The sequence below is a fragment of the Curcuma longa genome, chromosome 16 (assembly GCF_044706935.1).
Source record: "Curcuma longa cultivar G26 ecotype Majalengka, Jawa Barat chromosome 16, ITB_CL_G26_1.1, whole genome shotgun sequence".
Classification (NCBI taxonomy): Eukaryota; Viridiplantae; Streptophyta; class Magnoliopsida; order Zingiberales; family Zingiberaceae; genus Curcuma; species Curcuma longa.
The window spans coordinates 7,720,640-7,737,772 of record NC_133876.1 but is presented as its reverse complement, the minus strand read 5'-3'; the positions used below and the strand labels follow the sequence as shown (position 1 = coordinate 7,737,772).

Here is a 17,133-nt window from a genome sequence, read left to right as displayed (position 1 = left end):
GCTTCTAATGCCGCTGCGCTCATTTACGAAGATGAAGATTACGAAGATGAAGATTACGAAGATGAATAAATAATGAATAGTTGTCTCGCACTTTTTTTTTTACTCGCAATTTGGATTTGTTTAAGGAACTGTCGCTAGAATATCAAACATTAAAGTTTAAGGAACTGTCGCTAGAATAGTTGTGTGGGAAGGTGACTATATTGATGTGGCCATGATATTATGATCATGTTTTCTCTTGATATCATGCTAATAGCTCATGGTGACATGCTATTGCTTTATTATTTGCCAAACCTTTCTTTATGATGATTATATTTTTATTTTTTGTTTTTGCTTTCCAGCTTTTTATTATCCTGAAAAATTTCTACTTTTTATCTATGTTATCTTGATTTTACTTTTTAGATGTCATCTGCTGTTTATATGAATTATTTTTAGATAATTTTTGCGACCTCACTTGCTTATGCTGATATTATTTATTTATTGTGCTTTATCAACTAGTATAAGGAGTATTTTATATGCTTTCAAATTACTGTTGAATGATTCTTTTCTATATGTATGCACTTGTTTTGCTTTCTAAGATTTTATTTTATTTTATTGTTTTCCCTTGTAATTTATGCTTTCTGATTAATGTTTCTGGGATTTGATCTGTAGTTATATATTTGTTTAAACCTTATATCCTATGTACTTAATATTTTATTCTATTTTGTGTCAATATAAGTTGATAGGTTTATAAATTAGTCACATAATCAACTTCAATATTTTTTTAATAGTATAAGATCATGGCTCTTGCAGTTGAATTGTCTAATGTATTTTCTTAATATGTGATTCATGACCTAGTTGAAAGCTCTACGTTTTTTCCCCTTTAAGAAAAGCAGTATCCCTTCTTATATCCTCGATTCAATAAAAAAAATGCTGCTTATCATCTATGGTTATACTTATTTAGCTATTCTGTATAATCTATGCTAGGTTCAGAGATAGAAGTTGCTTGTTTATTTTTGTATATCCTTTTCTTTGTTCTTTGATGTTATTACTTTACTAATTATGTTACAATAGAAATGGTGTCTGATCTGCATAGTATTTGTTTCAGGGCCTGTTATGGTGTGTTAAGGGTTTGTCATGGAGAGTGGTGCAAAAGGATGTGAGGTATCCTTCTTTTACACTTGGAGCGATTGACACTATCATGAATGGGGATGTTGATTTCCATTTTTTGTTTCAGGTAATTGTGAGTGGAAAACTTAGGGCCCAGCGAGCTAAATCTATGAAGTTCAAAGATGGGTACATGATTTCTTCTGGTCAGCCAGTCAAGGAATACATTGACTCGGCAGTGAGGCATGTTCTCCTTAGACAGGTATGTATGTGGAATCCATGATCATGTTGTCTATCTATTCTTCTTTCAAAAAAGAAACCAGCATAGCCTAATTTTATTCCTTGAAATAAATCTAAACCCTAATGAAGAAGAGAGAGTAGGCGAACATCTTTTACATACCTCAAAGATGACATCCCTGCAAGTTTCTCTTGGAGGTCATGTATCTCTTAGGTTTAGTGGGCCCTTGTTTGAAGTTGGTACAGTTCTACATGGAACTACTTGAGGTTCTTGGAAAAGTTTGCTGGCTGCTACTGTAGGAGGCAAGCTAGGAATAATTGTTGGGGAGAGGTTGAAGAACTTGGAAGTGCAACATTTTGAAAGGATAGACTAATGATATTTAGACTGGGTGTTGTACCCCCATCTTTTGCTTGTTGACACAACACGACATGGGTGTGGATAAAACAATAGTTCAGAGCATCCACACTCGCTTGTGAGAGTAAGAGAGAGCAAGAGGAAGAAGAACCTCACAATAAAAACTACTTGCGTCGCAATGTGGGAGTGCCTCACATTGCCTTGCAGGAAAAAGAATGCCTTGCATTGTGTCCAAGGAAAGGGAGTGCCTTGCATCAAGAGTATAAGTGGCAATGGGCAATGCCTAGGCATTAGGCAACTCCTTTTAGTGGCAGGCTCGACCCCAAATTCTGCAAGAGGCTGCCCTGCCCAACCTTATGGTTGGCTCAGTGCTGGGTTTAATTTTTTAAATATTATTTTTTTAGAATTACTAAGAAAATAGTAAAAGATCTAAAAAATAAAATTAAATTCCTTTGAAAGTAATATTTTATATAATTTTAATGAAGATATTTATATTAATAATTAATACTAATATTTTTGTATATAAAAATAACAGTACAATAGGGCCTCAGTTTGGAAGGGAGTGGGGCGTCTCATGTTGGAGAGTTGGGTTAGGTTTCACTAGCGGTACTTCAATTGGGAAGGGAAGGGATGGGACGGGACGGGACGGGATGGCTGAGAGCTGGAGGTGGGTTAGGGATATAAGGAAATAGAAAACTGACAAGTTAATAAAATCTAATTTAAAAATGTTACAAGCTATAATATAACTGAAAATCTAATATAAAGGTATTATAACTGATAAAGTTACGAGGAAGGAGGTGATGTTCATAAGCCCTAGAATTTGTATAGCAGATATGTAACTTATATTATAATTTAATAGTATTTATAAGTCGTAGCTGTCATAGATTATATTTTCAGTTATAATATTGCCAGATCCATATCCAAATTTAGATTCTTTGACAAGTGCCATGACCTCAATTTGAATAAAATCCTATGGTCGGGGCAGAGTTTGAAACAATGGCACAAGAGTCGTTACTAAATTTTTCCACCAGTGGAAGCAGGGAAACAAAAAAAGATGAATAGCATGAGTCAGTTGGCAGTCCAAGTAAGTTTTTGAGTGTGCTGAAGGATTTTGGCTGAGAGGGTGGTATCTTATCAAAACTTTTCAGAGCTGTTTCGTTCATTATTGAATGCGCCATTGTTTCTTTACACTGGTTTTGGAATGTGTTTAGCCTTCTCAACATGTCTGCATCTAACCCTGTTCCCTTGACCACACAGGGTGTTCTTGGAATCAAGGTCAAAATTATGCTGGATTGGGATATATCCGAAGGGGAAGCAAGGCCCCACCACCCCTCTTCCTGATCTCGTCACCATCCATCCACCAAAGGATGAAGAGGAGGAATACGTCAGGCCAGCACTGCTGGTGCCTGCAGATATTCCGGTTGCCTGATCACATCTCTTCTCCCTTGCCTTTTAGAGATCTTCACTGCCTCATATGACTTTGCAATGAGAAGGTTTTCAGGACTCGACTTCTTCTAAACCGGTGTTAATTGTTTTTTGCTGGTTCTTTAGCCTCTGTAGTTTTCTTTTACTGAAAAGTAGGCTCTCAAATAAACTTTAAAATATGGATATTTGTTGTATCGTTTGGTTCAGGCTGTCTCCAAATCTTTTTCCCGTTGAGGTTGATTATGATTAAACTGGAGTTGAGTGGCTAAAGTAAAGCTTATGATTGTCATACCTAAGTACAGGCCAAAACTTGTTCATGGATTTATCAAAATTTACAGTTTTTATCAAATTTGCACCACAAACAAGCATTTACAAATATCAAATTTGTCTATAAGAAATGTTAATATAGAAGCTCTTGAACCCCTTATTTCTTTCGAGAAAGTACCGGTTTTAAATTAGAATTTGAGCAATAACATCTAAATCCGACCTGAGCTAGTGGGCACTCTCAAATTGCTCCTGGATGGCATCGGATTTTTTTTTTTTTTAAATGATGAGATCGGACTATGATAAGTAGAATCGTTGTTATTGTGTTATGACCTTTGGGATATAATTGAATTGGTTGGTGTGAGACATATTTATTGAAGTGGACAAGAGTTGAATCTCAACGAAGTTGAGACAATGCTCTCCTCGTAGTGATCAATTACAATTTCTCGATTTATTTTCTCACAAATAGTCATGGGACCGACTGTGTGGGACTCGTGGGATGACGAATTTCACATAATTACTGAAGTTGTTATTATCTTATAGCCCCTGGGGCATGACTGAGTTGGTTTACTGCAGGGCAGATTTGCTAAAATGGACAATGATCAAATCTCGACGAAGTCGAGGTAATGTCTTCTCTCGTAGTGATCAATTGCAATTTCTCGATTTACCTCCTCATAGATAGTTGTGGGACTGACTGTGTGGGATTGCTAGGGTGACGGATTTTACCTTTTGCTGAAGTTGTTATCACCTAATCTCAAACCTTAAAGATCTGATCCTATCGATTTGATTTCGATTCCAAATCGATCTTGTATAAAATCACGATCCTACGAATTATACTGTCGAATTTTAAAATTATATAATTTTGGTTCATAATATAAGTCTTTTTAATGCATTTTTTTTTGTAAAAATAAAAAGGTAGAACACAATGGTGCACCTACAAATTATACTGTCGAATTTCAAAATTATATAATTTTGGTTCATAATATAAGTCTTTTTAATGTATTTTTTTTAATATAATCAATCAGGTATAATCAATCAGGTATTTTTTTAATGTATTTTTTTTAATATAACGAATATAAGTCTTTCGAAAATACTTTAAGTGGTCGGAATAAAAATAGTACTAATATATATATATATTATTTATTTTCTTTATGTCAAGACATTTAAGATTTTTTTAGGAAGAAAAATTTTTTAAAATGAAAAAAAAATTAATTATTTATAAGATGTGCAAGATAAAAATACAGAATAATAATTTCATACACTATGTGAGCAATTAAATTAGTGTGATCGTTACAACGACTCTATATATGTTTTATTGGAATTATTTTATTGGTCTTTAATGTTGGAGTTGCAAGGGTACAAAAATAGTCCCACATCTAAAACACATGGAAAAGATCATAAGTTTAAAAGGATGAAAGATATCTCCATTGGTATGAGGCCTTTTGGGAAGAGTCCAAGAACAAAGCCATGAGGGTTTAGGCCCAAAGTGGACAATATCATACCATTGTGGAGATGCGGACATCCTTGGGGACCCAACAAGTGGTATCAGAGCCATGTGGGTTGAACTTTAAACAAAGGAAGTGGGTGATCCCGTGTCTGAATCAAGAGGACCAGACACCAGGCAGGAAGTCCTGGTTGCGGCTGGGCAGGAAGTCTTAGTAGGTCAGGGTGGACACATCGAGGGGCAGGAAGTCCTGGTGGGTCGAGGATTCAGACATCAAACGGAAGCTTTCCGTTTGAGGGGGACCACATGCAAGGGTGCAAACATAGTCCCACATCTAAAACACATGGAAAAGATCATGGATTTAAAAGGATGAAAGATATCTCCATTGGTATGAGACCTTTTGGGGAGAGTCCAAGAACAAAGTCATGAGGGTTTAGACCCAAAGTGGACAATATCATACCATTGTGGAGATGCGGACATCCTTGGGAACCCAACAGGTTATGCCCATTCCCTCTTTTTCGTCATTAGTATCACACGCCTCGGTGAGATACTGAGGGCATTGTATAGTCTGAGTGTTTAAGGCTTGGTAAGCGTTTTCACCAATGTACATATTGACAAATTCGATTCTCTTAATGTGCACCTCTTGCTTCTTTTCGGGTGCCGGATGAGGTTTGATAATGCCAAATAGTTAACCTCTTAGTGACACTGAGGGCTGTTCCTCATTTAGCTACTTTGAAGGTCCCATGATCCTCACGCAATAATGTAGTCATGCATTTAATACTTTGATCAGCATATGCCGTTTGATCACTAGTTTTATTCCTACATTGTGTTGTGCCTGCTTTGTCTTGTTGATCAATGTTTGAGCAGCACCTTTGGAAAGTGTGTTCACCTCTAGTCAATTTTTGAAAATTTGCATTTAGAAGAGATGCTGGCCCTTAAATAAAGTATTGATTTTTCGACTGTTATTAGACTTTCTGACTGAATGAAATTTTGATTCAGCCAATTGCAAAGGAACTATAAGATTGGTTCCATGACCACAAAGAATTCTGAGTGGTGGCTCACGAATTAAAAAGATACTGTCTCTCAAGTGAAAGATTTTGATGAACTAGAATCATAATTCACGATTGTAAAAGTTTGTTGACAATTTATGTAACTAGAATTTATTACATGTTATTGTAGTCCTATGGCTTAAGTTAATTTTGGCACAATTTGACAAAATCTAAGCTCATTTTAACATAATTTAATAGCCATATTATTTTTTTATTATAATGCTTTATATTTTTGTTGAAGATTTTAAATTCAAGATTGATCTTCTAATGTCCTTTCTAGCTAAGCCGCTTGGTCTTTATACAATGTTATTTATAAATTGCTCTTGGAGTTTTGGTGCAATGGTAAGAGATAGGATGAATTTTTTAGACAACAAGAGTTCAAATCTCATACAAGGTATATTATATGAAGTTGATTTATCCATTATGACTTATTTACACTTTTTGTTTTATTTTAATGGTTTATATGAAATTTTCATAAGATCGGATTAATCTTGATTTATATAAAATTTTTGTAAAAAGAAAAGACAATATGAATAATGATTGTGCAAAGAAGGAACAAAGTATGGTGAATAATAATAATGAATGAAAGTACTTCAAAGGTGGAATCCGCCTTCTCAATGGTTTCACACGGTTGGCTTCAAGATTTTTTGTAAGAAGGTAAATTGGGAAGTTATAGTTGGTCCTGACGGAGGAGGATATTACTTCGGTTTCGTCAAGATTCGACTCTTATCCATTTCAATAACTCTATTATATCGTAACCAACTCAACTATGCCCCAAATGTAACAATGAATGAAAGTATGATAGATGGAATAGTGGTGGAAGAGGGAAAAAAAAAAGTTCCTTATAGCCATTCTTTCAGTATCCTGGAATCTCCGGATTTTCTATGAGAAGGTAATCCTATATCACTGTAAGAATACTACTTTATTTTTGTTCATAAACATTAAAATGCCTTTGTTGTTTTCCTGTGGAATTCCTTTTGGTTGCTTTATTGAAATGCTTCCTTAGACTTAGAGTTCCATCAACTCTTGTAGCCTGAATGGAGAGCAACTATGATATTAGTTTCTTTCTGCTTTCTTCTCTTAAAGTTTGCAAATCTTCTTGTAGCAAATGGACCTTCATTTTTTAGTATTTTCGTTCTCATAGGGAAACATATAAATTCATGTCTTTTATTGATGTCAATATACAAAGCATTTTTTTTTGTTTGAACAAGAATTAAAATTGAATGAGAATAAAAAGCTTTCTTGTCAAATGCCTTTGACATAAAAAAAAAAGCATTGTCGTCAAATGGATGAAGAAACTTAGATATGACATAACTCTAAGTATTGTCATTTTTTGTATTAATCTGACGAGAAATATTTCCTTAATCATTGTTTAGGTGTTAGATGCACATTGACTATTGTTGACTTTATGCTATTGTTAACTTTGAGGTTTGACTCTGCTTGACAATCTTGTAATCGTGTTGACTGACAATCCTAGATTTGATATGTGTCACGATTAGAGTTGCAAATTGATTTAATTTATCGAAAACCCACAATGAATGCAAACAAACGAAGTATAGAGGTCTCAAGTCATATTTTTCTAAGGACTAGTAGAAAAGGTTTAAATCAAGCTTGCGAGTGTCGTTCTTTTTTGGTTTTTTTTGAATGAAAATGGGTTTTGGGGATTTTGCACTGAAATGTAAGTAAAATTCAGCAAGCAATAATGAAAAATGCAAATCTAATTTAAAGATGAAACTATTAAACCAAGGTATCAAAGCAAATCTAAAGATGCAATTCAATTCAATTTCAAGGAGTAAAACCGATTGTAGGGATTTAGAACTCAAAACTAATGATTATGAAACCCTAATGCAAAGCTCTAAAAATCATCAAAGCAATGAAGTGAAAAGCTTAAACACGTAATGCAATTAGAAAAATAAAGAAAAACAAAAACTAGACTAGGTATCAAATTGGGTTTTAAATAACTGAATCTAACTTGCTAACCAAATATGAAATGTAACTATCCAATGTTGCTTAGCTAGCTGTAGACCAATGCTTAAACCTATCAAACTTCACAAGCTGATACTCGGAATTCAAATGGCACGGAACAGTTAAACAGCTTGAAACAAGAAGAAATGCTAATAAGAATTCATGAACGTTACCAAACAAACGAGGACAACTCACACAAACATGATGAATTAACCAAGCAAAGTGAATTCAAGGACCAGAGTAGCAATTGTTCAGAAACGAAATTAACAGAAACAAAACTACAGAAACAGGGCAAAAACAGGGATAAAACGGCAGCTTGGATTCTTCCCTCAACCGATTCCTTCTTGCCGTCACACAAGAACCAATCTACGATTGGAAATCCCAGATTAGCTTCTCACGAACCAAGCTTGAACTGATCTGAATGCGCTCCAATCAGAAGATTGCCCGAAACCCTCAGAACTTTCTCCAAACAGAGCTGAATCCGAATAAATGAGAATCCAGCTCAATCCTTCGAATCTCTTGCAATATGCTGCTCGGAAGCCTTCAAGAATCCTTGGAGAACCCCTCCTTAGAATCTTGATTGCTCCGGTTGAGTGAATCCGAAGATTCAGGCTGAAAACAACGGCGGAATGGTCCCCTCCGACAAGACCCTCACCGGATGAAATCACCGTCAACGGCGGAGATGGCAAAAATGAGACGGCTGAGATCGAGGCGGTTGAGACAGAGATGATCGAGATGAGGCTTTGGAATCGGACGAGATTGCTTTGAAGACTCAAGTGAGATCCAGGACTGTTGAGATGACAAGAATGCTTTATCGTCGATCTCTCATATATTTAGAGCTATCCTGTTGAGATGACAAGAATGCTTTATCGTCGCAGTTTGTGAAAGCTGATCGAATAAGCTGGAAGCTTTATTCTGGATAACTTCACTTGTAAATCTGCTTCCAAACCATTATCTGATCCTGATTAGATGTTAGTTTTAATTGATTAGGATGATTGAGTAGTTTAGCCATGTTTTGGCATGTGCCCATTTGCATATATATGAAGATAGTTTATGTCGACTTTTTGTAGCTCATCTTCCTGATTGATATAATCAGTTAAATAATCTCATTGGATTTTTGGTAGGCAATGTGTCGACACTATCGATAACTGTAATCATATGTATTTGAAGATTGAGGAAGAATTAAGAAGGTTTACTGAGCTAGCTATTTGATGTTTGAGAAGCGGATATATATATATATATCAATTAATGTTCTAATTTTTTATTCTCTTTTTACTGTTACTAAATATAAGATACAATCATCATCAAATCTTTATCCTATTAATGAGGTAGATTAGGTTTGATTCTTTATCATATTTTTTAAAATTATTATATTATATTATTATTAATTAAGTTTTTTATTATTTTTTTCTTTTCTAATTAATATGCATAGTTATTAGAATTTACATCATCTAATATTGATCTAAGTATATAATAATATCATCTTAAATATTTATTTTTATTTTTTTCAATAAATACAATCTTAATTTTCTTTTTAATAATTTTTTATCTCTATGCTATGTAAATTGTACTTTTCCATTTCTATGACTGACTTTCATTTTTAATTTATGTGTTTGATTCCTAATATAACAAATTTAATCATCATTTATATATATATTTTTAATTTTAAAAATATTGTATGATCATACAAAATATCTAAAGTTTCCGTCAAAATATATATATATAAAATATATATATATATATAATATATATATATATATATATGCTGCGCGACGAAAAAATACGCGCTTGTGCGCGACTTGATCCAGACCGTTCATCGCGAAAATCCCAGCCATTCACGCAGGCAAACATTGTAGCTTCTCTACGTCCCATGCCTTCTCGCCGCTGCCGCTCCCCTGTCCGGCCACCGCCGGCCACCGGACCGGCGGCGATGGACGCACCACTCGCCGACGGGCCGGTGGTGACCGGATTCCGACCGAAATTGGTCGGATTCCGACTGAATCACGGCCGCGGTCGACGCGCCGGCGCCGGGCGCGTCGACCGCGGCCGATCTCCGGCCCCGATTCGGCCGGAATCCGACCGATTTCCGGCCGACAGTGGTTGTTGGCTACGGTCCTGTTTCCGACCGTAATCCGGCCGCAATCCGATGCCGGAATGCGCGCCGGCGAGCTGCGAATCCAATGGGCCGGTTCCGGTGGCCGAAGGTGATCGGACGGCAACGCAACGGCGGCGGAAGCAGGCGGGGGTTGGCGGTCGCACACGGGTCGCGTAGGAATGCGTCGCGCAGCATATCAGTTCTATATATATATATATATATATATATATATATATATACACACACTAAGGAGAAGGAGAAGTGAAGTGATGTTCGACATGTTCTTTCGTGCGCGACATCCATTTGTGATTGAGTGGTCTCGATGCTTATTCAGTCGCGGATGTTATGAGAAGGCGCATAGCATATCATAATACAAAACTACAAATTAAATGTTCTAACTTACTGCATAAGTCATAACCCTATTTGACCAACTCTCCATGTGCGATATCCATACATGATTGAGTGCACAGGGCATCCGGATTATTTCCGAATAGATCCGACTACGGTTCAGAACCGACGGTTCGATGGTTCGGAACCGCCGGTTCAACGATTCATGGCAGGTCGACCCTTAACCTTAACCGCCCAAGACGGTTACGGTTCACGGTTCGGAACCGTAGATTCACAGTTCGGTTCACGGTTCGCCACGGTTCGAGATTATTATATTAAAAATTTTAAAATTTATTTTAAAAAAAATGCACTTCAGGGAATTTACCATCTCAGTCGACTGATTTAGTCAAACCAAGAAAACGGCTACTGAATTGCTGAAATCACACTTGATTTTTGTCAGAATTCAAAATCCAGTCGACTGACTTTTCTCATCAGTCGACTGATTTGGCCATTAGTCGACTGATGTGGTCAATCAGTCGAGTCATCTTACCTTCTGTTTGCTCGGAGTTGATGACAGTCGACTGATGAACACATCCAGTCGCATCCATCACCTTCAGTCGACTGACGTGAAGCTCTAGTCGAGTCGTTATACCTTCTGATTGTCATCAGTCAACTAACTTTCAAGGTCAGTCGACTAATCTCCAGAAACGACTCGACTGGAGTTAAATCCAGTCGACTGATGAAGCGTATCAGGTGTAATAACTTAGTGTCAGTCGACTGACACTAGTGAAAAATGACTGAAATGAATTCTTACCGAGTTCTTTCCTCGCACTTATTAAATTTAAAATTTAAAATTTATTAAAAAAAGGGCTTGCACTTATTAAGTTACCTACGTATCCCCTTAAGGTATAGGGGAATCAAAACTCACGTAGTTCTTTTACATTTTCACCCTTTTACATCATTCACTTCCATTTCCTCCCGTTCCTCCCGTTGTATTCGTTCCTTCAGTATCAAATTCTTCGGCTTCGTCTTCTGAAAGTTGCATTCCTTGGATTCTTTTCTCAGCTTTGTGTAGGGTCCCCAAGGATGTTCGCATCTCCACAATGGCATGATATTGTCCACTTTGGGCCTAAGCCCTCATGGCTTTGCTCTTGGGCTCTCCCCAAAAGGCCTCATGCCAATGGAGATATCTTCTATCCTTTTAAACCCATGATCTTTCCATGTGTTTTAGATGTGGGACTATGTTTGCACCTTTGCAACCCAACAATCCCCCCCTCAAACAAAGGACCACAGGCCCCCCTCAAACGGAAAGCCTCCGTTTGATGTCCGAATCCTTGACCCACCAGGACTTCCTGCCCCTCGGTCCACCCTGACCTACTAGGACTTCCTGCCCAGCCGACCTACTAGGACTTCCTGCCCAGCCGCAATCAGGACTCCTGCCTCTCGGTCCCTGACCTACTAGGACTTCCTGCCCAGCCGCAACCAGGACTTCATGCCCCTCGGTCTACCTGACCTACTAGCCGACTTCCTGCCCAATTCCTGTGTCTGGTCCTTCTTGATTCAAACACGGAAGCCCCCACTTCCTTTGTTTTTAAGGTTCAACCCACATGGTTAGATCCGGATCATGGCTCATCCGGCGGTTAGTCCGGTGAAGAGCGGCCTCGCTCTGATACCAATTGTAGGGTCCCCAAGGATGTTCGCATCTCCACAATGGCATGATATTGTCCACTTTGGGCCTAAGCCCTCATGGCTTTGCTCTTGGGCTCTCCCCAAAAGGCCTCATGCCAATGGAGATATCTTCTATCCTTTTAAACCCATGATCTTTCCATGTGTTTTAGATGTGGGACTATGTTTGCACCTTTGCAACCCAACACTTTGGTCCAATCGTCGAGTAATGCTTGAGCTTCCAATGAGTCGGGAGACATAGTTGATCGTCGTTCATCTAATATGTTGCCGCCGACACTGAATGTCTGCTCCACAGCAACAGTTGACACTGGACATGCTAAAATTTCTTTGGCAATTACGGAGAGAACGGAAAAGCTTTGAGCCTTCTGTGACCACCACTTTAAAATATCGAAATCTTCAATATCTGCTTCATTAAAATCAAAAGAAGTGGTAAAATAATTCTCAAGTTCCTGTGTGGAACTTGAGGATCAGGAACTTGAGGATCCTCGTGGACGTTTCGTCCGTTCTTTTAATAAAAGTTATGCTTTTGAAAGTTTTAAATTAGTACTAATAGTTTGTTGTTGTGTTTCAGAAATATTAGTTTGTATTCCATATTTCACATAATATTGATTATAAATATCACATAAATAATTTCTAATAATATATATAATATTAGCTGGATCAGGAGAAGAAGGATCTTTAACAGGAATTAAAGCGTCATAGTATAAAGTTAGCATTTCTTGTAAAACTTCTAATTTAAATATAGGATCTAAAGCAAATGCAACTAAATAAATTTCAAGAATTAAATAAAAATATTTTTCTCATTTAGTTTTCATAGCTAATATACAAGAAGTTAAAGCTTCATTATTGATATGTTCATTTAAAATTAATACTATACTACAAAAATTCACTAAAACTAAATGAGTAGTGGGATAATAAACACCGGAAAGTTGTTTAGTTGCATCATTAAATACTTTTAAATTTTCACAAATATTACTACAAATATTCCATTGTTGTGAAAATAAATATATATTAGTATTACTATTTTCTATAAAAAAATAAACATAATAAATCTTTATATTGAAATGAATATTGTAATAGTTGATATGTGGAATTCCAACGTGTTGGTACATCATGTGGAAATTTTTTAGGTCTCATTCCATTAGCTTTACAAAATCTACTCTATTGTTTCATCATAGATGGATGAGACCATAAATATGAAATTGCGATTCTAATTTGTTTAATATAATTTTCTAAAAATCTTAATCCATCTCAAAAAGGTGCACTTGATAAATTTGTTATTAATAATAAAAATCAAAACTTCAAAAATAATATAAATTAATATTTTAATTTATTTTAAAAAAATTTTAAATCTATCATTGTCGATCTCAAGTCCAAATAAAAAAAAGGTGAGAAAACATTTTTTAAAATAATAATTATTATTTTAAAAAAAATTCGCCTAGGGCCTCCATGAGGCTTGAGCCGCCCCTGGAAACAGATTTATTGAAGTGGGTAAAAATCGAATATCGACGAAGCTGAGGTAATGTTCTTTCTTGTCATGGTCAACTGCAGTTTCTCGATTTACTTTTTCACATATGATCGTAATACTGATCATATGAAATCGTTGGAATGGCGGATCCCCTTAAATTATCGATTTACGAGTTAGAGTTATGGATCAATTGATTTGATAGGTTAAAAAAAAATCAAATTTTAATCTACTCTCTGCCCTTGCGAGGTGGAACTCAATTTGAATTAAAGTTGAAGATAATTAAGTTTTTAAAATTAAGGGACGAGAGTAGAAAAATAAAAAAAAACTGGTATATTTGTAAATTTAGAGAGTAATGATAATTAGTTATTCATAGCTATTAATTAAATATTATGAAAGCTAAAATCAGTGGTCCCATAATTTTCTTTCCAAATGGGGAACGCAATCAAAGGATATTGGGCATTTGGATTGACCGTCGTATGCGCTTCCCGATTTACCCTGGTGGTCGGTGGGAAACTTCCGTGGGATCGGACCGACCACCCCCAGAGATGTTGACTACTGATATTATCATTTTTTTTTTTAGAATTATTTGAACTATCGGCTTAAACCCATTAACTAAGGTCCACGAGTAACCAACTCATGGACACGGTTAAGATTCTAAGATGAGTTCGATTCATACCTCGCCTTATGGTCAGGTTTGCTTTGAAAATTCTACTAAGCTCTCCCTTTTTAATTTGTGCTCATTTTGAATTGAAAATCTTATTTAGACGAACAATGAAAATCTTATCTTAATTGCTCACTAATTAATCTCTTCAAACCTCCTCCTTGGAAGTATACCTAACTCCCGGTCCGTTGAACTAGCAGTTAACCATCAATTCGGTCTGTCGATTCAATTTTTTTTTTTTTGTGTGTGTGATCGTTGACTCGTGGTTCTAGTCATTGGAGGAATTTTTTATATATATTTTTTTGACGATTAAAGTTATTTAATTATCTTTTTATTAATGGATACAATTTAGTATCCATTACTTTCCAAACTCTATAAATAAAAAGTTTATTTCATTGTTTCTACACGCATCTTCTCTACTCTTATTTTCAATTCTATAATTTTTACACACTTTTGACTTTCACTTTCCATTATAGTGGAAGGAGGTAAAGGGGTTTCATCATCTCAATTTCGAATGGGCAAAGAAATAATGAATCCGAATAAGGAACATAATATTCACTCCACCGATGATGAGTCCGAACAATTTCTGACACCCGAAACACAAGGAAGTACAGATGCAATTACTTCTACGGTTCAGAAGTTCCTCCTTTAAAATCTTTTATTTTTGCTAAATATTTTGAGAAGATCATTCTTTCATCGAAAAATTTGCTTGCAAAATTGGCACTGCAATATTTCTTACAAATTTCAAGTTAGCGGCGGTTATGAATCATTGAAATGATACAGAAATATATGAAATCGACCGTTCTCAAGCATAATTATTTAGATTTTCCACTAGTGGAAGTACAGGTTCTGATTTATTTTTATATTCTAATAATAAATTAAGAAAATCATTAGTTAAGTTTAATTTCGTAGAATATCATTCATTTATTTTTGAATCTAAATGCACTTTTAAAAATTTTTATAAAGAATATCTTAATCTATCTGCTAAACATGTTTCTACAACTATATTTACAAAAAAACAAATAAAAGATTAGTAAAACAAAGAGAGAAAAATTAATTGAAAATTTTAGTAAATTAAATAATAAAGTTTCTTTATGTTTCAATATTTGAAGTGATCATTGTACATTCATATATGAGTGTGATTTATCATTAGATGATAACTCTTGAAATATCTAAAAAATATTATTATTAGCTTATAACATCTCATAATTATTATGTTTAAGTTTATACGAGAAATGTTAATTTTGTATTATATATGATACTTTAATTTCATTTAAAGATTTTTTTTGCTTTATCATATATTATATATAATATTAAAATTATTTATATGATATTTATAAAGAATATAGTATAACATATAGAATATAAATTAATATTTCTAAAATATAAAATACTAGTAGTAGTAATTTGAACTTATAAAAATATAACTTTTATTAAAAGGATGAACAAAATATCTACGCAAATCATCAAGTTCCACATAGAAACTTGAGAATTATTTTATAACTTTTTTGATTAATAAAATAGATAGTGAATTGGTTTTCGATATGCTAAAGTAGTAGTCACAGAAAACTCAAGGCTTTTTCGTCCTGTCCATAATCGCCAAAGAAATTTTAGTTTGTTGATGTTAACTGTTGCTGTGGAATAGATGTTCAATACTGAGGGTAATATATTAGATGAATGATGATTGATTTTGTCTCCCATTACTCAATAATGAGACTAGAGTTGAAAAAAGAATCCAAGGAATGCAACTTTCAGATGATAAAATCGAAGAATTTAACAACAAAAAATGAATACTACGAGAAACAAAAGTAAATAGCAATGTTACTTCTTAAGATAAAAGAGTAAAATGTAAGAGAATTACATGTACTTTGATGCCCCTATATCCTAAGAGGATACATAGACAATTCTTAAATAAGTATAAGTCATTTTTTATTATTTTTATTAATTTACTATTTTAATTTTTTATATAATAATATTAAACCACGCGTGAACCATGAACCATAATTGTCCTGGACGGTTAAGGTTCCGAACTGTCAATTTCGAATCGGAATTGGGTCTAGTTGGTAGTAATGGTGACAATTAGGTTGGACCACATCACACGACTTGATAAGGGTTAAGTTGTACCAAGCCTAGCTTGGCCCACATCACATGACTTGATTAACGGTTGTGCCAAGCCTAGCTCGGCTTGGTCACAGTTGGGTTGGGCAAAAGTTGCTCGGCCTCCGTATTGGGCCAAATATCCTCGAAGCTCATCCTATATTTTTTTAAATAAAAAACAAAAGAGAATATAAATAAAAAATTATAAAATTAATATATTTTAATTATTTATACTTATTTTTTTTATAGTTTTTCTTTATTTTTCAGTTATTTTTTATTTTTATTTATTTATTATTATTTTATTTTAGAAAAAAAAATCTGACAGTTGCAAGCCGCAAGCCACAAGTCGCAAGGCAGCGCATCCTGTTATAATTTGTGTCAAGTCCAACTCGGCAGGTCACCAAAATTATAATTGTCAATTTCAAAAAGACCATCAAATTCATCAATCTCATCAAATAATTTAGGTAGATTAGATTAAAATTTTATTAAATTATTTTAAAATAGATTTAAATGAATTGATCTATCTGGGCTCACGATTCATATGAATTAGCTCATGATAAATTTAGATTGACTCGTAGATTAAAAAAAATTATTTATTTATTTTAAATTTTAAAATTAAAATAAAAAAATTAATGAATTAATTAATAAACTTGATCCGTTTAAATTATAATTTAAATTTAAAAATTTTAACTCAATCAATTTAAATTATAATTCAAATTAAAAATTTTTAAAAGTTTTTATTTTTATTTTTGATATATCTGTAAATTGATCTGTCTAATTTATAATTTATTTTAAATTAAATTAATTTTTTTTAATTTATCAAATTGATGAATCTAACTCGTTTTTGAACCTTCGTTACAAATTGTTCGACAGTTCTAATAATAATAATAATAATAATAATAATAATAATAATAATAATAATAATAATAAAGCCGCGTCGGCCATGCCCATCCCGCTCGGCGGTTTTGTACCCTTTC

At 34.5% G+C, this 17,133-nt stretch overlaps 1 pseudogene; it reads left to right on the top strand.

Moving 5' to 3' along the window:
* Positions 1-376: 376 nt before the first annotated feature.
* Positions 377-3,371, top strand: LOC141847673 (small ribosomal subunit protein uS3x-like; annotated as a pseudogene).
* Positions 3,372-17,133: the final 13,762 nt, after the last annotated feature.